At 38.4% G+C, this 13,656-nt stretch overlaps 2 protein-coding genes across 6 annotated transcripts in view; both read right to left on the reverse strand.

The window, feature by feature from the left end:
- The window catches only part of MAK16 (MAK16 homolog), a 1,030,778-nt gene extending 1,017,751 nt beyond the window's left edge, over positions 1-13,027 (reverse strand). Inside the window, exon 1 of the mRNA XM_050802545.1 lies at positions 13,018-13,027. The gene's annotated coding sequence lies outside the window, so the exon portion shown is untranslated. The remainder of the gene's footprint in view (positions 1-13,017) is intronic.
- Positions 1-13,656, reverse strand: part of NRG1 (neuregulin 1) — a 1,132,381-nt gene that overhangs the window by 265,354 nt on the left and 853,371 nt on the right. The window lies entirely within an intron of this gene.

A 13,656-nucleotide genomic window follows, 5' to 3' on the forward strand; every position in this document is an offset into this window, starting at 1 on the left:
TAGTACATGAGGGCAGAGTCTTCTGCACCCTCTTTGGGGACAACTCTTGGTCCCTGGTTAAACCATAAAGTGGATTATTGGTTTTGAGTCATAAAAGTCTTACTGGTTTTGCATCACATCTTGGAGCATGTATACCTTTGGAGATCCTAAATTGTCAGAAGCCAGATGATGGATCTGGGATTTGAAAAAGCGTTTATGTTTAAAAGGATATTTAGAGAGCTCTCACCCTAAATAAATATCGTATTGCTATCAATGGGAGGATCAAGTTGAAAGAAGGAAACAAGTGTATCATGGTTAGACTAGATAACTCCCTTAACAAAATTAACAAGCATAAATTAGATTTAGACAAAAACTTAAAATTCACAGCCACCAAAAACCATCTCCCCAATCCCACTTTTAAAATGCCTGCTTGACAAAGCTCAGTGACACCAGGAGAATTTACTGTTTGTCCCAGAAAATAACAATTGATAATAATAATAATGATAGGCAGCAACCCTGGTAATAGACAAAAAAGTCCCAAAACTCCCTTTTAAAGGGACTACTTGAAAGTTTACATCTTTTCTCTTCCTGTTTCAGCTGTAAAATATTCTGCCACCCAAAACTGTCTTCTCAAGGACCTGAGGGCCATCTCTTTGATATGTAAACATCCAAGGAAATATTAATAACTTTGATTTCCAGCCCAAAAGCCACCTAGCTTTATTTTCTGTTGACTAAAACAATAACCTGAGACTAATGCTACTGTCTACATTAAATTATTATGTCAAGAAAAAAATTGTTTAAGTCTCCCCCACAAATATTGATAAAAAGCTTTAGCCTTCACTGAACAGGTAACTTTCACTTGTTCCATCTGCCAGAAATACAATTCAGATTTTTTTAAAAAGACAAAAATGCCAGCTCATATAAATTTGTGAGTTCTGCGTTTCTATATTTACACCTGACCTGTGGCTAAAATCTTAAAATAAATAATCCCTATTTGTTTCTGTCTTTAAATAAATTAAATCTTGAAATAAAATCATTGTATGTTTATGTGTGTATATATGTATGTATGTTGTACATACGTGACATTTCCTCACTTCCAGATGGTATTACCAATAAATGAGTTCTATTCTAAGTTGGCTTTAAAAAGCACTTATGAGTATTGCTAAAACACTCAGAAATATAACCAAATATATTATTTAGTGGTTAAATGTAACCAACATATTTTCAAGTTTATTTGATGTAAGATAATCTTTGGTAAATAAAACTAGTTTTGTTACAGCAGGTGGCTAGTCAGACATGAACAGGGCAGGAGAGGGTTCCCTTTCCCCACAACCAGGAATGTCAGGCGACCATCAGGTGATGGACAGGCAGCCCTTAACTGTCTCTCTAAAATAATAATTCGTTGCAGCTGGCACCAGGGAAAGGCAGTCTCCCAATAAATAGAAAAAGCCTGAAACTGTTGATCAGCAGCTTCCTGCTAAGATCTCAGGAGTTGGGTGAGTGGGATCGAGCATGTGCACTAAAAGGCAAAATGGTGGATGAACTTCCTCTAGGAACACTGGACATGCTAAGGGAAAAAAATACCTCAAGTGGGCTTGCGTACACCTCCAGTAAACACACTGCGCATGAGGCCGCTTTGAAGTGCTGGCAGGCCACAGAGTATGTGGACAGCACACCCCAAGGGAAGAATCAGGCGAGAAGGAACGCAAGACCCCAGAAGCATGCCAGCATATAAAACCCCAAGTCAGAAGGTCAAACCGTGCACTTGATCTCGCAAGTCGCCCGCTTGGCCCTCTTCCACTTTACTTCCTTTCATTCCTGCTCTAAAACTTTGTAATAAACTTTCACTTAGCTTTAATACTTGCCTCAGTCTCTCACTCTGCCTATGTCAGTCAGTTGAACTCTTTCTTCTAAGTAGGCAAGATGTGAGGATGCTGCACACCTGTATGGATTCACCACTACTAACACTTTAATATTATTGCTTTACTTAAAAAGAGTTATGTCTTCAAGTTGTCAACATGAAATATCACACATTTTATTCTACTTGGGCTTACTAGTCAAACTAATATTATAACTACTGAGGTTTAAGACTATTAAACTTATAGATTGCATTTTAATCAGATTGAGTCATTACTCTGACAAACTTTATTTCAACAATAATTGTGTTTTATAGTACAGTGACTTAAAAATAGTTTCCAACATCTTTTTGGTTACTTGAAATCTTAAAGTTATATTAAGTTAAATGATGGATATTCATGAAATATGTAGATAATTTCAAAGAAAATAAAATACCAAAATATTAATTACTAAAGTTTATCTACTTAAGTTTATTTACTTTTTTTTTTTTTTTTTTTTTTTTTTTTGAGACAGTGTCTTGCTCTGTCACCCAGGCTGGAGTGCAGTGGCGTGATCTCGAGCTCAGCTCACTCACTGCAAGCTCCACCTCCCGGGTTCACACCATTCTCCTGCCTCAGCCTCCTGAGTAGCTGGGAATATAGGCACCCGCCACCACGCCCAGCTAATTTTTTTTGTATTTTTAATAGCGATGGGGTTTTACCGTGTTAGCCAGGATGGTCTCGATCTCCTGACTTCATGATCCGCCCATCTCAGCCTCCCAAAGTGCTGGGATTACAGGTATGAACCACCATGCCTGGCTACTTTTGACTTCTTAATTTGGCAGAGACTAAAGGTATTTGGATCTGTTAATAAACATGCTCTTTTAACACATTGAGAAGTTGTACTGTTAGGAAACATGCCTCTAGAAATTATGAAAGGATGTGTTTATACCTGTGCTAATCTTGCACAGAATGCATGTATGTAACTGACAGTTTATAATTGTTTATTTCTTCATTTTCACTGAAAGTTAATGTTACTAAGGGTTAAGAAATCTAATATATGTAAATGAACTACCAGTAATAATAGGATGAAGAAACAAAACTCCACAGGCAAAGCATACAAAGAGAGTGAGATGTGTTTTTGTTAAAGAAAAATGACAGTGACTTTTATCCTAGAGTAGTTTAGAGGTCATCCAAAGCTTGTTGCAGAATGAGAAAGATGAAAATAAAGGACAAAAATCTGAATTGATATAGAAAGTTGGGCCGGGTGCAGTGGCTCACACCTGTAATCCCAGCACTTTGGGAGGCTGAGGCGGATGGATCACGAGGTCAGGAGTTCAAGACCAGACTGGCCAACGTGGTGAAACCTTGTCTCTACTAAAAATACAAAACTTAGCTGGGCATGGTGGTTGGTGCCTGTAATTCTAGCTATTCAGGAGGCTGAGGCAGGAGAATTGCTTGAAGCTGGGAGGCGGAGGTTGCAGTGAGCCGAGATCCTGCCATTGCATTCCAGCCTGGGTGACAGAGCCAAGACTCCATCTCAAAAAAAAAAAAAAGAAAGTTGTAAAGCCTCATGAAAAAGAGAGAGGCAGAGAGAGAAGAGAAGAGAGAGAGAATCTTACATTGTGTGGCCAAGCTGGCTAAGACTGAATGGTTCTATTTATAAGGTTTTAAAGAATGAGCTTAGTAGTTGATATGGGTTAAATGTGTTTCCCCACCAAATCGCATGTTGAAATGTAATCCCCAGTGTTGAAGGTAGGGCCTAGTGGGAGACGATTGTATCATGGGGGCAGATTTCTCAAGAACGTTTTAGCACCATCCCCGTTGGTACAGTCCTCATGATAGTGACTGAATCCTCATGAGATCTTGTCATTTAAAACTGTGTGGCACCTGATCCATTACCCTCTGTTGCCCCCGCTCCTGCCATGTAAGATGCCTACTCTGCCTTCACCTTCTGCCATGATTGGAGGCTCCCTGAGGCCTCTGCAGAAGCAGAAGCTGCTATGCTTCCTGTACAGCCTGCAGAGCTGTGAGTTAATTAAACCTCTTTTCTTTGTAAATTACCCAGTCTCAGGTATTTCTTTGCAGCAATGCAAGAATGGACTAGAACGTAGTATACTGATGCAAAACTACTTTTAAATGAGCAAGTTTTCTTGGTTTATTAATCTATTCTTTTGTTCTTAGAGAGACAGGGTCTCACTATATTGCCTAAGATGGTCTTGAACTCCTGGCCTCAAGCAATCCTCTCACCTTAGCCTCCTAAAGCATTGGAATTACAGGCCTGAACCACTGTACCCAGTAGTCCATTCTTGGTAAGAGATTATGAAATGCTTTTTACCTCTTGATTGATACACCTAGAAAAACAAATATTCTGTGTTTTATGTTGCACTTACCACGTCTTTGATTATTTCAGAAAACCAAGTTTTTTTTTAAGGTTGAAAGAGCTAAAGTTTTTTATGGTTATGTTATCTTCCATATTTATCTTGAACATCTTTTATTGTCATTTTGGTTAAATAGCTAACTAAGTATTGTTTCATAGTGATCTGTGATCCCATTTAATCAAATGTTCAAACCTGTTCACGTTTTTCACAACTTCCCTAAATCAAATTGTAAATGAAGTCTTCCTGACCTTAACTTGACTCTGGAATTTCCCAGAGGACCCCTGGAAAACTCTCAAAGGATTTGTTCCCTCACTTTGTAAAAAGAGAGATGAGTTTATTTTATATGTTAAATTGCATGGGAAGCATTGTCAAATAAAGAAAATACATTTAACCATTCCTGGGTTATATTTGTATGGTTATAATGATTTTTCAGAAATTGTATAAAATTCCTAGAAATCTGTCAATGTCCTTGCTGTTTGTGAGATGTCCTTAGTATCAGGTTATTATCTTAAAATGCTTGTATGTCAGAGAAACAACCAAATGTCCTTATCAATTGACTTCTAATGAACTCTCATCAGATCTTTAGGCGTGTCCATTTTAAGTCATTGTCATTCACAGATAATTACTGTTTTATGCTGATGCTTTTCTGAAGGCTCATGCAGTCAGCAGTAGGCCAGCATGCCTCATCTTCAACAAAGAAAGAGCATCTTGGAAATTCATGAACAAAACCATGGCAGGTACTCTGGAGTACAGGCTTCTGCTGACTTTGCTTAAATAACTTTAAGATTATACTGCTGAACTCAGTAAAGATTTCCAGAACTAATGGAGAAACTGATAGATTCATAAATCCACTAACCTAAGATCAAGCAGAACAAGAATTAATTACATGGGACTGAATGAACTGATAAAAAACAATTATAATTTTTATGGCCTTTTTGATTGAAACCTTGCTGGTTATTTAATGTTCTATGTTCTGGATGTCAGGAAACCTTTCTAAAGCTAACGATAATTCACAACAATTTAATAGATTATGTCTTCATAAACAAAAATGATATATTTATCTTTTACCCCTACCTGATCTCTCCAAAATTCAGAAATGCTTATTGAGTATTCCAATTTTCATGGCAATATAGTTACTTGCCTAAGTTCTGTAAGAATCTCTTCTCCTTGGAACAGAACACAATTGGAAACATGGGCTGTCCTACTAAGGCTTTGACTGCAGTGTCATGTTTGAGAATAATGTGTGTGGAATCATATATAACCCAATGGTTTTAAGGAACTAAGGTTAACTATGTGGCACCAATGCTTACAAAGCTCCCTTGGAAGAGTAAGACTGGTATCTGGTTTATAGGGTTCCTAGCCTTACAGGTGGGTAAGGAAGGTCACTTTCTGGCAGGCCCAGGAAACTCAGAATGTTTTGGAGTCCTCAAGAGACAGGAAATTCACCCCAATGTATAAGTATTACAGACAGAGTCTAATGGCTAGTTCTTGGCTTGGCTTACTACTCTCAAGAGCTTTTAAAAGTCTATTCTGAGAGTCCTTATTAAAAGTTCCAGAAGAACAAACACAAAAAAGCCTACGTGCTAAATTACTATTCTTGCTGCACTTATTATGTAAATAATCAGGCCAAGTTTAATGAGACTAGACTCAGTTGGCAAACACAAACAGACATACTTTGATTGTTTTTGATCACATTGGGGGTGATTGTAGAGAGAAATTTTATGTTTTAATGGAAAACTATAACCCACCCTTGTGAATGTTCATTATAATTGAGATATTTCCCCCCTTTGTAAACTGAATCCTGCCATCTTGTAATTAATGTTTCTAGTCTTCTCTCACACTTGTGACTTGGCATCACTGAGAACCACAACTGCCCTATTCTTGGAGCCCTGGAAACTGAAGTTGGACAACTGAATATAGCTTCAAAGGAGTTATCACTATTGTAGTTTGGACCACTCACGAAGCTTACCAGCAGATGTTCCTTCAAACTCTAGGAAATGCCCGTGACTGAGACTGCCCCTATCATCCTCAATCCACCATCTAAAGATACTTCATCCAACATTTATCTATCTATCTATCTATCTATCTATCTATCTATCTATCTTTCTTTTTTTTATAAGACAGGATCTCACTCTGTCACCCAGGCTGGAGGGCAGTGGTGTGATCATGGCTCACTGCAGCCTAGACCTCCTGGGCTCAAGCGATCCGTCCACCTCAGCCTCCCGAGTAGTTGGTACCACAGGTGCATACAACCACATATGGCTGACTTTATTATAGATGGGGTCACACTGTGTTGCCCAGGTTGATCTAGAACTCCTGGCCTCAAGCAATTCTCCCACTTCAGTCTCCCAAAATGTTGGGATTATAGATGTGAGCTACCACACCCAGCCTTGAATCCAACATTTAGAAATCTTGTCAACTGACTGCCTTCTGGACTCAAAAACTGGCTTTAGAGTCTGTTCCAACCATTAATCTTTGTTTTTCTTTTGTTTTCATAGAAATGCCTCTCTTTAAGTGTGTGATTATTCACATAGCATAAAGGCCAAACTTCAGAGGGGTGCCCTACTCCCACCTGCATGCTGCCTCCTGAAATGAGATACAACTGTTGAAGTTGACTGACCTATTTCCAGTACTGGGAGCCTGGTTTAGTAAGATCAGTGGGAATGTGCTGAAATTTGCTTTTTTCTGCTTATTTATTCTCATTCTGATCTATGTTCTTCTTTCCCTTTGCAGGTCTCTTACCTCTCAGGAACTAACCCAAATCTCCTCTTTATAGCCACCAACTCAGCTTTTGAGATATGCAACTCCCTGGACAGTTCCAGCAGGGTAGAGATAAAGGAGGTTGAAATATGCCACCCCAAAATATGCTACTTTGGCATAAGGATTATTTTGAGCTGAAGACAATTGATAATCAATGGATGCTGGAACCGTTCTCTGTCTTTCCCTTGTACATCTAAAAGCAGAGCAAAATTTTTCTTTGAGGTAGGTGCCCTCTCCCCCACACCACCAGGAAGAAAAATGTGACCCATGTTATAAAGATAGGGAATCAACACAGAGATGACTTTGCATAAACAAAACTTACTAAAATAGTCCTTATCTTCTGATGTGGTTTGGCTGTGTCCCCACCCAAATCTCATCTTGAATTGTAGTCCCCATAATCCCTATGTGTCGTGAGAGGACCTGGTCGGAGGTAATTGAATCATGGGGGCCGTTACCCTCATGCTGTTCTCATGATAGTAAATGAGTTCTCACAAGATCTGGTGGTTTTATAAGGGGCTTTTCCCCCTTTTGTTTGGCACTTCTTACTGCTGCCATGTGAAGAAGAATGTGTTTGCTTCTCCTTCTGCCATGGCTGTAAGTTTCCTGAGGCCTCCACACCCTGCAGAACTGTGAGTCAATTAAACCTCTTTCTTTTATAAATTACCCAGTCTTGGGCATGTCCTTATAGCAGCGTGAGAATGAACTAATATACTTTCCATTAGTTCCTCTCATACATTTTCTAGTCACTTCTCCACAATTCGCCACTCTTTGATGACCAAACCGTCTTTCTTTGGTTAAGAAGGGTTTATAAACCCCCTAGTCTAACCAGTTCTTTGATTCACTGATTTTCTACAAGCTGTTGTGCATATAAATAGTAATAAAATTGTGGGGTCGGGCACGGTGGCTCACGCCTGTAATTCCAGCACTTTGGGAGGCCGAGGTGCGTGGATCATCTGAGGTCAGGAGTTCGAGACCAGCCTGACCAACATGGAAAAACCCAGTCTCAACTAAAAATACAAAATTAGCTGGGCGTGGTCATGCATGTCTGTAATCCCAGCTACTTGGGAGGCTGAGGCAGGAGAATCACTTGAATCCGGGACGGGGAGTTTGTGGTGAGCCGAGATCGAGCCATTGCATTCCAGCTTGGGCAATAAGAGTGAAACTCCATCTCAAAAAAATAAGTAAATAAAATAAAATAAAATTGTGTACCTCTTCTCTTATTAATCTTTCATTATTATTGTTTGCAGTCCCTCATTTACCAAACCTAGAGGAAGAGCAAAAGCTTTTCCTTTCCAACAGTCCCCTCGCATGTTCCTCCAGCCCTGGACTAGTCATGTACACATGTTAGTTCTCTGTACAGCAGCAGCTGTGATGTGTACCAGAAAAAAGTCAACTGTTTAGTACTAAAAATTGCCTTGACTTGGACTTCTGTGGCCCCAGTGGCTCTGAAAACACTTACAGAAATATGTCAAGCTATAAATTTTAAATTGTCTATCATTTTAGGTGCCTTTTTAGATATTTTGCTTTTTTTTTTTTTTTTTTTTTTTTTTTTTTTTTTTTTTTGGATACAAAATCTTGCTCTGACGCCCAGGCTGGAGTACAATGGCACGATCTTGGCTCACTGCAACCTCCGCCTCCCAGGTTCAAGTGATTCTCCTGCCTCAGCCTCCCAAGCAGCTGGGATTACAGGTGCCCACCACCACACCCAGCTAATTTTTGTATTTTTAGTAGAGACAGGGTTTCACCATGTTGGTCAGGCTGGTCTTGAACTGCTGACCTCAGATGATCCACCCGCCTTGGCCTCCCAAAGTGCTGGGATTACAGGCGTGAGCCACCGCACCCAGATGAAATTTTGCTGTTTTTGATCAATTCTATACAATAAGACTCAATTTTATCTCATTTAATCCCATTAAAAAAGTTAAAAATTATTAGTATATGGGCACCTGGATATGAAACATTTGAATCAGAAGACAGGTATTATATTTTTAGTTCTGAATCTTATTAGCTGCATGATTCTGGGCAACTTACGAAAAGTCTGAATTTATTTCCTTATGTGTAAAAGGAGAATAAGAACTTACATCTGCTTTTCTTATGTTACCTAATTTCATCCTTAATTACAGTAAGGATTACGTGAGATGTATGCCTGTATTGCTTGTTAAGTACTAAATAGAATTTAATTTCTAATATAGACAGAAAAGAGATTCTAGGCTTGTCAATTATTTTTCATATTTATAAAATTTAACATGAATTAAAATAATAGTAATAATGAAGCCATTGAGACCTAATATATATAATCAGACATTTTAAAGAAACGGAGAAGAACTCAAATGAAAGACAACCCCTACATGATCCCATGCACCCTGGTTAACCAGTCTCCCTCCCACACATACCTATCCTTTCTAATTTTATTTTATTTTATTTTTAAATTTTTGAGACAGAGTCTTACTCTGTCCTCCAGGCTGGAGTGCAGTGGCGCAATCATAGCTCACCACAACCTTGACCTCCTGCACTTAAGCAATCCTCCGTCCTTAGTTTCCCAAGTAGCTGAGACTACAAGCACGCACCACCATGACTAATTTTTTAAAAGATATTACTTTTTTAGAAATGGGGATCCCACTCTATTGGCCAGGCTGGTTTTGAGCTCCTGGGCTAAAGCAATGTTCCTGCATGAGCCACTGTACCTGGCCAATCCGCTCTAGTTTTAGATGAAAATCTGTTGAGCAATTGGTAAAATGTTCAGGGATTTTCTCTGGTAGTCAACCCAGGTAGAATAACAAAGAAATAACTTTTATAACATCTAATACTTTGTTAATTGCTGCTTAGGGGGAAGAGCTAAAACCAAGAAACCTGCTGAGAAATTTGACATTGTGTCTGGGAGGGTTTGCTAAATCTACAGGGCTTCTGTGAAAAAAACTGAACAATTTACTCTTACCTAGCACTATTTGTTCAGTTTAATATCATCTGTCTTTATAAAAGTCCTGGAGGAATCTTTTCAAATTATTGTAAATACATTACATTTAGCCAGGCCACCACAGAGTGGTAATTCTGTTCAGAAATAACTGGCCTGATAAAGTTCACCAAGAAGGTCTTGTTTCACAGGTTAGAGAAAGTAATTTGAGAATATGATAGACTGGACTGGGAAAGTCACTTTTCTCTGTGCTGATATGAAGAAACAGAACTTCTGATGTATTAGCTTGTTCTCACACTGCTAATAAAGACACACCCCAAACAAACAAACAATAACAAAAACAAAACAAAACAGGCCAGGCACGGTGGCTCACTCCTATAATCCCAACACTTTGGGAGGCTGAGGTGGGTGGATCACCTGAGGTCAGGAGTTCCAGACCAGACTGGCCTACATGGCAAAACCCCATCTCTACTAAAAATGTAAAAATTAGCTGGGCATGGTGGTGGGTGCCTGTAATCCCAGCTACTTGGGAGGCTAAGGCAGGAGAATCCTTTCAACCTGGGAGGCGGAGGTTGCAGTGAGCCGAGATTGCACCACAGCACTTCAGCCTGGGTGACAAGAGTGAAACCCTGTCTCGAAACAACAACAAAAACAAAGACATACCCAAGACTGAGTAATTTATAAAGAAAGAGAGGTTTAATGGACTCACAGTTCTACATGGCTGGGGAGGCCTCACAATCATGGTGGAAGGCAAAGGAGGAGCAAAGTCACGTCTTACATGGTGGCAGGCAAGACATCGTGTGCAGGGGAACTCCCCTTTATAAAACCATCGGGATCCCTCCCATAACATGTGAGAATTATGGGAGCTACAATTCAAGATGAGATTTTGAGTGGGGACCTAGTCAAACCATATCACCTGGTCACTGTTAGCTGTAATTATCAATATTACCCACTAAGTCTATTTCAATGTAGAAGCAAAGAATCAAAGGGAAATACATCAGAATCACAAAAGGAATGGGAATTTTTTTGTTTCTCTGTATTTTTTTTTTGTAGTTTTCTTTGTCTATGTTACACAACTTGTATAGAATATTTATCATGACTACAAGCCATTCCCTGGCTAGAATTTATATACAGGACCCAAATTACGTACTTTATGACACATACTATATTTGAATATTTGGAAACAGGGGGTGTACATAATTTACTACCAAGGACAATGAGGCTGGATGCACAGACACAAAGGGGAACTAAAGGATGATTCGTTAATTGCCCAGGGCAGAAATTCAGTCTGAATAAATCTGGATACTAGTTTTTCTAAGCTCTCATTTTCATTAAATGCTGAATTTTCACATTTTTAGTTTTATATTAGTTTTTGTTGTCTGTCTCCAACTGTCCATTTAGCTTTTATACATGGCCACTAAATAAAATTCTTTTTGTTAATTTGGTAATTTGGGCTTTTTATCATGGCTGATTGCTACGTAATTGATCAAGAGAACAGGATAACTCTTTGATCCCCTCCCCGATTGAGATGGGCTCCTCTTTGTCCATTTCAGCGGGGTAGGATTAAAAAAAATTAACAAATGGATCACTTTGGCTTTTATTTGGAGACAATTCATGTGTTAAAAAGTAGTATAATCATATTATAAACATTAAAGAAAGGGTTAAATTAGAATACGACAAATTAGTATGAATGTGAATATGAATATATATATGAAGGAAATATGCCAAAAATATTAAGAATAATCTCTGGTGGGGCAACTCTGGGTTATTTATAGTCCCTGGTAGTTTCCAAATGTTCTGCAATAAATGTGCGTTACTTTTATCATCAGAAAGAGAAGTAAATTTTTAAAGGGATGCTTATAAATCAGCGTCTTAAAAGAAGGAACACGTCTGTTCATCTTTGAATTCCTCGCAGTACAGTTTAATTGAGAGAAGTGTTTTATTATTGTAAAAGCCACTTGATTACAACACCGCATTTGTTACAAACAAACAAGCAATTAAGAAGAAAAACTATTACCAAGTGAGGTGATTGCTTATTAAGGAAAAAAATCATTTTTGTGTTTCCCCTTTCATTATGCTACCATTTCCTTGCAAACACCTTTAATATTTCTTCTTTCAAGAAAAGGATAGATTTTATAACCATAGAATTTCAGGGTTAGAAGGAACTTTAAATTCTATCTATTCCAACATCATCTGGGATTATCCAACCCAAACCTCAAATCCTCCAACAGTGGGTAACTCATTATCTTTCAAGTCAAAGTTCATCCTTGCAACTTCAGGCAACGTTAAGAGCAAAACTGGCATATTTGCATTTATTTAACATTTTTCTTCTGATAGAGAATAAAGATGCTGGCAATGGATTTAATTTTGTTTTTAATAACAATCTACTTTAATGTACCAAATTGGCTGAGGGATGACAATTAGCACAGGGAAAGGCTGCAATTTCAAATGAGGCAATTACAAGAATGTCATTGTATCTATTTGAGATGCATTTCCCTTCTACACCAGTTAGTTTTTCAACTAGATGTCTAGGAAGAGGTAATCCTCCACTCTAAAGCAACAAAATAACTTGCATTATTTAATTTTAAACAGAGAAGAAATAATTCAACTACAAGTATAAAAGGTAGTCGTTTTTGGCGGGTCATCTGAAGTTTGTTGTTTTCTGGGATAGGAAATGGGCGTGGGGAGGGAGCATGCCTCAGTGAGTGGTCTGTTAAGCAGCTCTAATCCAGACTGCTTTTTCTTCTTAGGGGCCTCAGAACCTGTCATTCAGCTACTTAGTTCAGTTGTTCTAATGGGTGCGAGTCACTAGTCTGCTGTCTTAGGAGATTAACAAGAAAAGAGGCTCTGCTTTACAATAAATATCTGAAGCTTCCCAATTCTGTGGATACCTAATTTAACACAGAGAAGGGTTGTTAATTACCTCCATTTGGGTAAGCACGGTAAAGTTGCCATTGGAAATCCCTGGCAGTAGGGTTTGTTTTTAAAGTGATGCAACAAACAGAGGCCTTTAAGCTCTATCTTGGATGGAAAAGCTCTGTGTTAATTACAACCCAGTCTCCACCTTATTTTTATTTTTATTATGACACTATGGTTTCAGAAACATTTCAAACACTTCTTGTTAATATTGTTGGCTAAAAATAGATGAATTTAACCCCCCATCCTTCCCTCCCCACAAGACACATACTCAAAAAATTGTTTAATAACATTTGTTTAATGAAACAACTGCCTAGACTGGGACAGGCAGTTCTGAGAAATCAGACTGTGAGAGTACAAAGAATACTAAAGGTTTCCAATCAATGCAAAGGCAGGGGTGAATACAGATGTTACTCAGAACACAGGGACGGAAAACAAGATTCATTTAAAATATTTCTTGGGTTCGTACACTTTCTTTTCACCTCAGAAGTCCTCATATTTTAGAGTTCATTTACTTGAAAAATAAAGGATCCATTCTAAGTTACTTAAGGACTTTTGTCCATAGGATGATACTAATCAAGTCTTCTGAGTGTTTCACAAGCTAAGCTAAGTGCTGCAACTCAGATCTGGAATGTATTGAGGGAGGTCTTCTATATGGATGTATGCTTTCCACAAAAAAAGAAGAAAAAAAGAAAAGATGAAAGAGAAGAAAAGAGGCAAAAGCAAAATTCTAGGAGTATTGGTGCATGGAAAAAACTGAAAACAAAGTTGCAAAACCAAATACCAAATGTCACACAGGTCAACTGAAAGTAAATCTATCAAGAACTCAACCTCCTAATCCAGTGCTGTGACCGAATAATTGACTCCCATATAACTC

This window comes from Macaca thibetana, chromosome 8 (assembly GCF_024542745.1).
Source record: "Macaca thibetana thibetana isolate TM-01 chromosome 8, ASM2454274v1, whole genome shotgun sequence".
In the NCBI taxonomy this organism is placed as follows: domain Eukaryota; kingdom Metazoa; phylum Chordata; class Mammalia; order Primates; family Cercopithecidae; genus Macaca; species Macaca thibetana.